Here is a 10,339-nt window from a genome sequence, read left to right on the forward strand (position 1 = left end):
TATTGGTTCTTGTAACTGTGAAGTTCCGGGACAAGACAGCTTCAGTTCTCGTTGGATTCAGGGATTTCAAGTGTCTTCCCTCTCCTAGCTAAAGTCCCAGAATTGAGTCTGGCAGGCTTCAGATAGGTAGAGGTTTCTGATTGGCTAGGCCTTGGTCATGTGCCCACAGGTGGGTGGAAGGTTCTGATTGGCCAGGAGTTGGTCGTGTGCCCACGGGTGGGTAGAAGGTTCTGATTGGCCAGACTTTAGTCATGTGCCCATAGTGGCCAGGGGTTATGAAGGGTGGGAGAGCAGGCAGGGTCAGCCCTTTCAAACACTGTAGATTAGAATGGGGTGGAGGAGGATGGTGCTGCTTTATGGAGAACCACCTTGCTGTTATCAGATGAAGGGATGAATATGTAAGTAAGAGATGTCGTACCCAACAGAGGACTTTCTGTAAGGTTGTTTCCAGCTCTTTCCTTTGCAGCTGCACTCTGTGCTGACCCCTGATGTTTGCGGAGGAGGTTGAGGCCCCCTCGGGGAGCCTTCCTGTTTTCTAGCCTCCGCTCAGAAATTGCACCTTCTTACTCTCACTTGAAGTGCCACTTGAAGTGCCCCCTACCCTCATCACGTCGTCACCTCCAATACCTCTATTTACCAGGAGAAACCTGCTCTTCATCCTCCTCTGCCTAAAACCCTCTACTTCCGTTTGCAAACAAACCCCTGAGAGCCAGGGCTCCTCTGAGCCTGCTGCTCCTCTTACTAGCTGGGCATCTGAAGGCTCTAGATCTCAGCATCTCCATCTATAAAGAGGATCATAACTGTGCTGCCTCCTAGGGCTGTGGTGAGATTTACATGTTACTACAAGGAAAACATTTCACACCTGACTGCTCGTGGTTAGTTCTATAGATGCGACCTGTAATTATAGTTACGGAATACGAGGCTCTAAACAATCTGCTGCTCACTCTGTACTCAGCCTCATGTCTATGCCTCTTCCCAACTCCCTGAACTCCCCAGCCATGTTAGGCTCCTCCCCATGACCTGAGTACACCTATTTTTTCTTTCCTCCACATTTGCTCATGCTCTTCCCTCTGCCTGCAATGCCCTTTCTTCCCTAGCACCTTAAGACCTGGCTCATGTCCTATTTTCTCTGGGAAACCTCCCCTAGTCAGTTATCATGACCTACCATCCCCACTCTAAGGCTAAGGAATGATTCCCCTTCTGTTTCACGTTTCCCCAGGACTCAGGGGTGTTCCTTTATTCTAGTACACCTCAGTGTGTGTTTCTGTGGTTGTTTTGGGGTCAGTCTCCACACATAGGTGTGAGTTTCCTGTGGGTAGGGACGTGTGTTCATCTCACTGCTCTGCATTCTCAGCATGGAGTCCCACGCGTAATAAAATGCTCAGAGCTTGTTGGGTGAATGAAAGAATAGCCTGTGTACTTGTCTGCTTGAAGGTGAGGACTGTGTCCAACTTCATCTTTGTTTCCCCAATGTCTGGCACCCAGCAGGCGTTCACTAAATTATTCTTGCATGTAATCGAAGGATAGATAAGGCAGATGTGTGCTGGCAGGTGAAGCAAGGAAAGGTATGAAGGACCCAGGAAAGGGAGAATTTGGACAGTGAAATCAGGGGCCAAGATGTGGTTCTGGAGCACTGAGGGGGAAGCTGGACGAGGGAGCTGGGGGAGTCGTGGGAGGCCCAGCCTCTTTTCCCTGAGCTACGCTCTTTCCTAGCTGTATGGGAAGGAAGAGACCCTACCCAGCCTGAACAGGGGTATTAACATGCTCGAATGGCTCGAGGAGTGTTTCACAGGCTTATCTGTTAATAATAAAAATGAAATTATGTGAAAAATACAACAATGTGTGGGTTGCAGGACAAGTTAATGATTTCTCATGTAGTCAGATGTATGTCCCTTTAATGGAGGCAGGTAATGGCGGTGCTAATAATACCCTGGATCTGTTGATAGCGTCTTTCTTCTGAGGAGCTCAAAGCACTTTCTATTCTTATCTCATCTCTCTTTCTGACTTCCCAGGGAAGTCAGTCTGATTATCCCCATTTCTCAGGTGCCTATGTTCTGTGACTCACACTGCACCTCTGGAGCTCATCCCTTCGTCCAGCCTGGGTGGGGCCCATGTGACTCCCTCCTCCTTGAGCACTGTGCCTGGAGCACCCTCACTTCCTGGGTGACCAAGAAGGCTTGGCTCACTATACAGGGTGCTCTGAACTGTGGGTCTATGGGAGCTAACCACACCACAGGAAGCAGAGGGGTGGTGGGGGCAGGGCTGAAGAGAGGAGGAGGTGGAGGAGGAAGAACCTGAGGAAGGGGGAGGGATGAAAGGTCTGGAGGACTCAGAACACTAGACTCTGAACATGCTGAGGGCAGGGGCCATGTCCTGTTTGCCTTCATATCCCTAAGACGAAATCCAGTGCATGACATGGCATAGGTACATAGGCCGGATACACGGATGGTCAGGCGACAGGTGGACATGCCATGGTATCTTTCAAGACCCAACTCAAAGATCACCTCTTTGAGAAGCTTTCCTTCGCCCTTCCACTGGACTACCAGCATACCACTGCTGGATTCATAACCCTTGGCGCCTCTCAGGCAGCTCTGTGGTAGAGTTAACTGTCTATGTGTCAGATGCCCCCATTTGGGTGTCAGTTCCTGGCCCAGGCATGAGTCTAACTTGTCTCATATCTTTAGGGTCTGTTAGCACAGGATGTCTCATGTGAGAGTGGGCAGAGAGAGGTACAGGAAAGGCTGGGCTTTGAAGTCAGAAAGACCCAGATTTATATGCGGGTTCCACTGTGGCTCAGGAAACCCCTTAGCCTCCTTGTGATATGCTCCTTTCCCCCTTCCTCATGATAAAATGGAGCCGAGAAAACCCACTTTGCTGGGTGTGGCAAGGCTAACCATGGTGGCATTGCTTGGCACCTAGAATGTGTTCGGTATTCATTTCCTATGATTAATTTTAGATTTGGTGGTTTCCAGCCCTGGCTCGGCATTAGAACCACCCTTCTCAGGAATAGACATACTTGGAACTCCACCCCTGGGAAAATTCTGAGCCTGTGGATCTGGGGTGGGGCCAGGATCTGCCTGTTAAAAAGGGTCCTCTGGTTATTCTGATGTTGGAGGGTCTCAGTGTTTGTGAAATCAAACATATGATTGAATGTAAGGTAGAACATAAGTCCTTGATTTCTCTGGTCTCTAGGGTTCAGTGAGGGGACAGAAAAGGCTCCTTGGTAACGTGGTCTCTTCTAGGAGGGTTGCTTGGGGGGTCCAAGAACTCAAAGCATTTCCTCTTCTTATCTCATCTCTGCAGGTCCAGCCTTGCCCATCAAAGCAGATGGAACGGAGAGGAAGTTCACCCTGGCTTCCTTTGCACTACCCCTGTGACCTAAGTAAGTTGGCCGCCTTCTCTGCACTTCGTCTCGCCACTTTGTTGAGCAGGCATCCTCCATGTTTTACATTTGCAGACCAGATGTAGGAGGCAGAAGAGCTCTGTGGACTCCATGACCATCAGTCAAGGGGGTTGTGAGGTGTTGCTTGTCTTTGCTAGAATTTCTCAAGCGTACAAAGAATTAGAGATAGAAATGAAAGTTCGTAACTGTTTAGAGTTCCAGCTGGCATCTGATAGACCCCTAAGGGACCTGCATGCAGACTGGGGTGCCAGCCAGGCCTTCTTTCTGAATCAGGTACCCAGAACTCTCCCGTCGTTGAAAGGCAGACTCTGTATAGGTCAAGGGGTTCAGCAGTGCAGAAGGAGCCCAGGTTGTGAGGCCTGGGTCCAGGCTGACTTGCTGCTGACTTGCTGTGTGACTCTGTACGGGCCAGAGAGCCTCCCCAGGCCTTGCTGACTTTGACACATGAGCTGAAATTCTTTCTCTGAGGCTTGTGATCCTGAAAAGGAATTGGATGTAGTGGAGAAAGGAATTTGTCCCAAGCAGGAGAGCAGTAAATTGCCAACAATGGAAGGTTGGAAAGGCCTGTGTCCATAGTACCAGGTGAGAGTCATGGACTACTGGGTCCAGGCTGAGCCTGGACGTGGGGCTTGTAGGAGACTGTAGGATCACAGATTTGAAAGTGGTAGCAGTGAATGGAGAGTGGGGATTACACAGTGCGAGACATTTTCTCACATACTATTTTCTTTAGTTTACATGGAATCCTAAGAGATATTATTGTGTCAACATTCATAATAACCAAGTCATTTTACAGGTTAGAAAACTGAGGCTCAGAGAGATGAAGGTCCCCAAAGTCACATGGCAATTTGGTGGTGCCAGGATTTGAACCCATGGCTGTATGACTGACTCTACCACCGCCCCACTACAGTTGACTTGGGGCAAGATGGGTGTCCCAAAGCATTTCGGTTGATTTAGATTTTTTCTGGAGTGGTTAACCAGATCTTTCCCCTAGGTGAGGCAGGGGCCGTCCCTTTCCTAGGAACAGGCACTCTCAGTGTTTGAGAAGGAAGGGGCAGCAACATGTGGTGAGGTCAAAGGCATCGGGCACAGGCCACTGTCATTCCCAGTGGGAAATGGATATCCTTCTCAGGAACCTAAGCAGGAGCTGGAAGTCGTCCCTCTGCAGGCAGTATCTCAGGTGATGGCCCTGAACAGGTGATTGTTTTGCAACTAGTCAGGGAGGGTGGACAGGTCTTGAGGTCTAAGAAGCACAGATTTCCAGACCAGGTCTCACCCAGGAGATTCAAAGGGCAGGATTGCGCAAGGATGACCTCTAATTGGGCCCAGAAAACGAGAAAGTCAACTTCTTTTCCGTGTACTGTGAGTGAGTCACCTTTCCCAGAAGCCAGGCCGTTCTCTGGTTCCTCCTGCAGGCTCAGAGTGGCCTGGCCAGGGTGGAGCAGAGCAGGGAAGGTGAGGAGCCAGTGACAACTGCGTCACACTCCGTCTTCCCCATCTCCGTAGGGAGCATGGAGCTTAGTGCATTAGACTGAGTAAGAGCCCGTCACACATCCCTGACCCTCCCCACCCCATCCACATGTCACAAGGTCACAGCTGGGTACCGAGGCTGGCGTGGGGCAGATCACTGTGCCTGTGGTACAGAATGGGGGGTGTGTGTGTGTGTATAAAAGCCACAGAAGCCATGGTACAATCTGAGGGGCAGACAAGCTTTTTGTTCCCCAATCTCATCTTTCCTGCTTGGTGTGGATAGGCTTCAAAGTCAGACATCTGGGTTCCAATCTCAGCTCTTCCCCTTCATTCCCACCTCCCCAGTCCACCTCTCAGCCCTTGGATCTCATACTTACAGAGCAACCTTGGACAGGTCATTGCAACCTGCTTGAGCCTTAGTTTTTCTCTTCTGTGTAGTGGGAATAACATTACCCACTTCTCAGAGTTGTGAATTATCAAGCAGATTAAATAGAAGAGTGCTAGGAGGGTAGGATCTGTCATGAGGCAGCCTGGCTTTATTTTTATTTATTTATTTATTTATTTTATTTTTTTGAGATGGAGTCTTGCTCTGTCACCCAGGCTGGAGTGCAGTGGCGTGATCTCGGCTCACTGCAATCTCCGCCTCCCAGGTTCAAGCAATTCTTGTGCCTTAGCCTCCCAAGAAGCTGGAACTACACCTGCCTGCCACCATGTCCAGCTAATTTTTGTATTTTTAGTAGAGACTGGGTTTCACCGTGTTGGCCAGACTGGTCTTGAACTCTTGGCCTCAAGTGATCTGCCTGCCTTGGCCTCCCAAAGTGCTGAGATTACAGGCGTGAGCCACTATGCCCAGCCAAGACATCCCAGCTTTAAACCATAGCCCTGTGTTCCATCACTAACCCTCTGGCTAATCCTACCCCTCCTGGGCTTCAGGCTGATCAGTGGTAAAGTACGGCTCCCTCCTGGAGCTGCTGTAAGGATCAAATAAGATACCACTCTTGGCATGTATAAGGCACCCAGCGAAAGTGTTAATTGCCTTCTCCATTCAGGCTCATTTCCTCATGATTTTGCCGAGAAAAGAGAGTTGGATCTGAAGATGTCAAATTATTACAAAGATTGATCTTTCCTAGGTTCCTACTTTATGAAATGGGGTAAGAATAGCATATATCTCATAAAGTTGTTGCGAGGCTAATTGAGTTGATATGAGTACCAGGAAGTGCCCCATAAATGTCAGCTTCATGGCTGGCTATATATAGTTCTTCATTCTGCTGGTGATGCAGACCTGGCTGGTGCCTTGGCCTGAGTGATCAGGGCCAAGGTGACTCACCCTGCAGTGACAGGTCTGGGTAGTGATGAGCAAAGCTGGTTGGGCAGGGGCGGCCGGGTCCTTACTGAACCCCAAGGAATAGCTTGGGCATTAGTTTGTAAAAGAGATTGCCTTTGGTCTTGGCCAGTTCCAGAGAAGGTTGGAAAAAGGATGTCTGTGACCACCAGGCCGCAGGGAAATGGGATGCTCCTACATTTTGTCATGGCTGAGGGAGCAGATGAGGACCACAGCAGAACAGGTGGGAGTCTTTTAGTGGATGCTGACCAGCTAGGAGGCCACAGCTGGATGGAAGCTGGGGGAATACCCCCAATCCCGTCATATGGGACAGTAGACACTGGGCAGGGGCCCCAGAGCCTGCACATGGCCAAGTCAGTCAGGATGTGCTTCCTTCTAGGGAACTGACAGACAGTGGGTTCCGTTGCTCCAAAGAGTCCAGTGGTCTTTCCATGACATCATGTCTGCCCTGAGACATGGACCCCTGCCCTGAGAGCTCACCATCAATGGCAGGTGGCCAGTTGGATGCTCAGGGACCACAGAGGAAGGAGAGAGATTCAGAGAAAGTTTGTGGAAGAGGCAATATGTAAGCCAGGCTTTTTAGGAGGAGATGAGGAAGAAAGTTGTTGTCCCCACTTCCTCATCTCCACCTCATGTCTCCACCTCTACCAACTACAGTCTAGCTTCTCTTACACATGGAACTACTCTTGTCAAGGTCATCAGTGACCTTCTGTGGTCAACCCAAAGAGCGCATCACAGTTCTGCTCTTAACTAATGTGGGGATCACATTTGACGCTGTAGCTCACTTCTCCCTGGACTTCTGGTTCTCCTCTTGCCTCCCTGGGTGTTATGTTCCTCCTCAGTTTCCCTTGTGAGCTCATCTTTCTCTATTACCTATCATTTTTCCATCCACCCACCCATCCATTCATCCTCTTATCCCTTGATCCACTCACCTATCCATCCATTCATCCATCCGTCCATCCATCCATCCATCCATCCATCCATCCATCCATCCATCCATCCATCCATCCGCCTACCCACCCATTCATTTATTTTCTCTATCTATCTTTGTACTTAAGGAGAATTTAAAGAAAGTGCTGTTTATAAAACTGTGGCAGGATTCAGGAAATCTAACAAGAGAGAGTGCAGCACTCCAGGACTGAGCACTCCAGGACTGCCCATATTAGGGATCCATTAGCAGCCCTAGGCCTGAAGATCAAGTGGCTTTCAGAACCCAGAGAGTGAAGTTACAAGGGGGGTTCCTGTTTGGAGCTGAGTCCTTCAGCCTGGGGACATGGCCAACAAGGGATGTAAACACCAGAATTGACTCTGCCCCATGGTGATGTGACTCACAGCTGTGTTCTTTCCTCTGAGATTGGATGCTGGGTCTAAGCACCCCTCCTTCCTGCTCACATTCCCCCGCCGAGGACTCTTCTCTACTGCAATGGCTGATGCCCCCCGAGTTGCTAGCTCTGGCCCAGACTCCTCTCCTGACCATCTACCTGAACACCCAACTCTCTACTCACTGGACCCCTGCGGCTGTCCCTCAGGTGTCACAAACCAAACCTGCCAACAGAACTCATGGTCTTTCCCCAGGCTGTTTATCTCATGTGTTCTCTGTCTGCGTGAATGGCCATTCTCCTTGTCACCTGAGTCCACAGCTGGTACCCATTCCTGCTCCTCTTCCTCCTTTACTCTCCATATCCATCGCCAAGTCCTGTCCAGTCCATACCCAGAGATGGACAGATGTATCCCTCCCTCCCATCCTCACTCCTGGTGCCTTTGCTTAAGTTCTCATCTGCGCCGCTCTGGATCACCACAATCGCTTCCCGATTAACCTCCCAATTCCCATCTCACATCCTATGGCAGGGGCTGCTGGGAGTTCTTTTAAGATGCTGGTTGTCTCTTAAGGTCCATCATTCTCTCTCCGTTCCTTAGTTATACCCAATTTTCAGTTAAGTATGTGATCAATGATCTAAAAGACAATATTTGCCAGACTTTCTTGTGGCTAGAATTGACCAAATGACTAAGTTCTATATAGGCTAGGTGCGGTAGCTCATGCCTGTAATCCCAGCACTTTGGGAGGCCAACGTGGGCTTATCACTTGAAGTCAGGAGTTTGAGATCAGCCTGGCCAACATGGTGAAACCCCATCTCTACTAAAAATACAAAAATTAGGTTGGCATGGCGGCGTGTATCTACAATCCCAGCTACTTGGGAGGTTGAGGTAGGAGAATCACTTGAACCCGGGAGGTGGAGGTTGCAGTGAGCCAAGATTGGGCCACTGTACTCCAGCCTGGGTGACAAAGTAAGACTGTCTCAAAAAACAAAACAAAGCAAAACAAAACAAAAAACAAAGAGGATATAAGCAGAAATGACTTGTGGAAGTGCTGGGAAGTCTCCTTAAAATGGAAAGGGTGCATTCTTCTTTCTCCTAGCTCTATCTGCTGCCTGGAACATGGATGATGGCCCGAGCTCTAGCAAGTTCTTTGGACTATGTGGGTTATCACCTTCCACAGCTGAAAGGATGAACTGTAAGAAGTATATCAGCCATAAGTCACTATCTCTGAACTTCTTCAATGAAAGAGTGAAATAAAGGTCTCATTTGTTTAAGCCACTGTTATTTTTTGTTTCTTTGTTATTTTTAGTTACACATAATTCTAACTGATGTGTCTTGTACCCACGGGGATTGTTGCAGGTGTTTCTGGGCCCCGTGTGCCCCTTTGGACCACTGAGTTGAGCACAGCTGTGAGGGCAGCTCTGTGTGTGCTGTCGGTGTCCTTTTCAAACATGTAGGGTTTGTTCAAAGCCACAGAAGGCCAGTCAGCCCCTGCCCAGGCACAGCCTGGAATAGAAATGAGGACTCCAAAAGAAGGGAGTGGGGAGAGAGGCAAGGGCTGAAAAGATTTCCTATTGAGTCCTAGGGGAGAGTTGATGCCTTCTACAGGCAGCCCTCAATCAACAGGAGATGAAAGTTGGTGACCATACGAAGTTCATTCATGGTTTCTCGGAGGGTGCCAGCAGGACTGGGCTCTGGCTGCCCACAGAGGTAACCAGCTCAACCACATACCCTTTCCAATCTTTTCTCCCACCCCTGTCTCATTCTTTTCACTGTCACTGCTGCTTCCTGGAATCACCTCTCAGATAAGCCACCTCCACAAATGTTCTGCTCTCAGGCTCTGGCACTGGGGAGCTAAAATGTAGTTCTATTTGGGTCCTTCCCCTCCAAAAATCCCTCTGGAGCCCACAGACTCCTGGGTGATGATGTGATCCCTTGGTCTGGCTGCTGCCTCTGGTCACCTCCTCCCTGCTGCTCTGTCCCGTGCCCTCGGCGCCCCCTGTGTGACCCTTGCTCCAGCCATGCCAGGCCATAGCAGTTCTCTGAAGGGCCCTGCAGTGTCCCGCTCTGGTGCCTTCTAACAGACTAGAGCATCCTTTCTTTACCTTTCCCCCCGCTCATCTCAAGTTCAGCTGGAGCTGCTCCTTGTCTAGGGTCCCGTTCCTCTTTTCCACCATCCTGGAAGTGTCTACGTAGCCACCTCTTTCTCCTTTTTGACTTTGTGCTTCTTTTTAGGGCAGAGACTACACACACCCTATTCAGTTTTAGATTCTGGGCACAGCACTGAGCTGGAACACAGTTGAAACTCAGTGTTCATTGCATGGCAGAAGGGGTAGGGGCAGGGCCAGGCTGAGCCAGACCCAGAGCGGGGCACATGCATGGTGGCCTGGTGCGTTCCTGGATTGACAAGTGGGCCACACATCCAAGGTCCCTCACTCCAGCATCCAGTTTCTCCCAGATTTGGTCTCTCTCATCTTTTTAGCTTCAGCTCCTAAACCTCTCCTCTGACTCAGAGTTCCAGCCCCACCAGCATCTGTCCTGCCCCAAACACATTCTGTGCTCTCAAGCCACTGTGACTCAGGCCATGCTCGTCCCTTTGCCTGGATGGCTTCCCTTCCCCCTTGGCCTCCCACCCTGCTGGGGAATTTCTCCCTGCCCTTCAAGGTCTGTATCAGATACATGTGCGTCCATAAGCCCTTCTCTGCAAAGAACTGTGCTTTGTACATTGTGGATTCTTAGGAAAGCTTATTGTGGATGTATTGGATGTATTGGGTAGGGTGGGGGGTCATGTATGTATTTATTTAACAAAC

General features: G+C 49.8%; 1 long non-coding RNA gene across 1 annotated transcript; it reads left to right on the forward strand.

The window, feature by feature from the left end:
* Window positions 1-290: 290 nt before the first annotated feature.
* Window positions 291-8,803, forward strand: LOC106999938 (uncharacterized). Its single transcript, XR_001446853.3, has 3 exons — window positions 291-398; window positions 3,304-3,382; window positions 8,629-8,803. It is a non-coding gene; the product is annotated as an uncharacterized LOC106999938 (long non-coding RNA).
* Window positions 8,804-10,339: the final 1,536 nt, after the last annotated feature.

This window comes from Macaca mulatta, chromosome 8 (assembly GCF_049350105.2).
Source record: "Macaca mulatta isolate MMU2019108-1 chromosome 8, T2T-MMU8v2.0, whole genome shotgun sequence".
Classification (NCBI taxonomy): Eukaryota; Metazoa; Chordata; class Mammalia; order Primates; family Cercopithecidae; genus Macaca; species Macaca mulatta.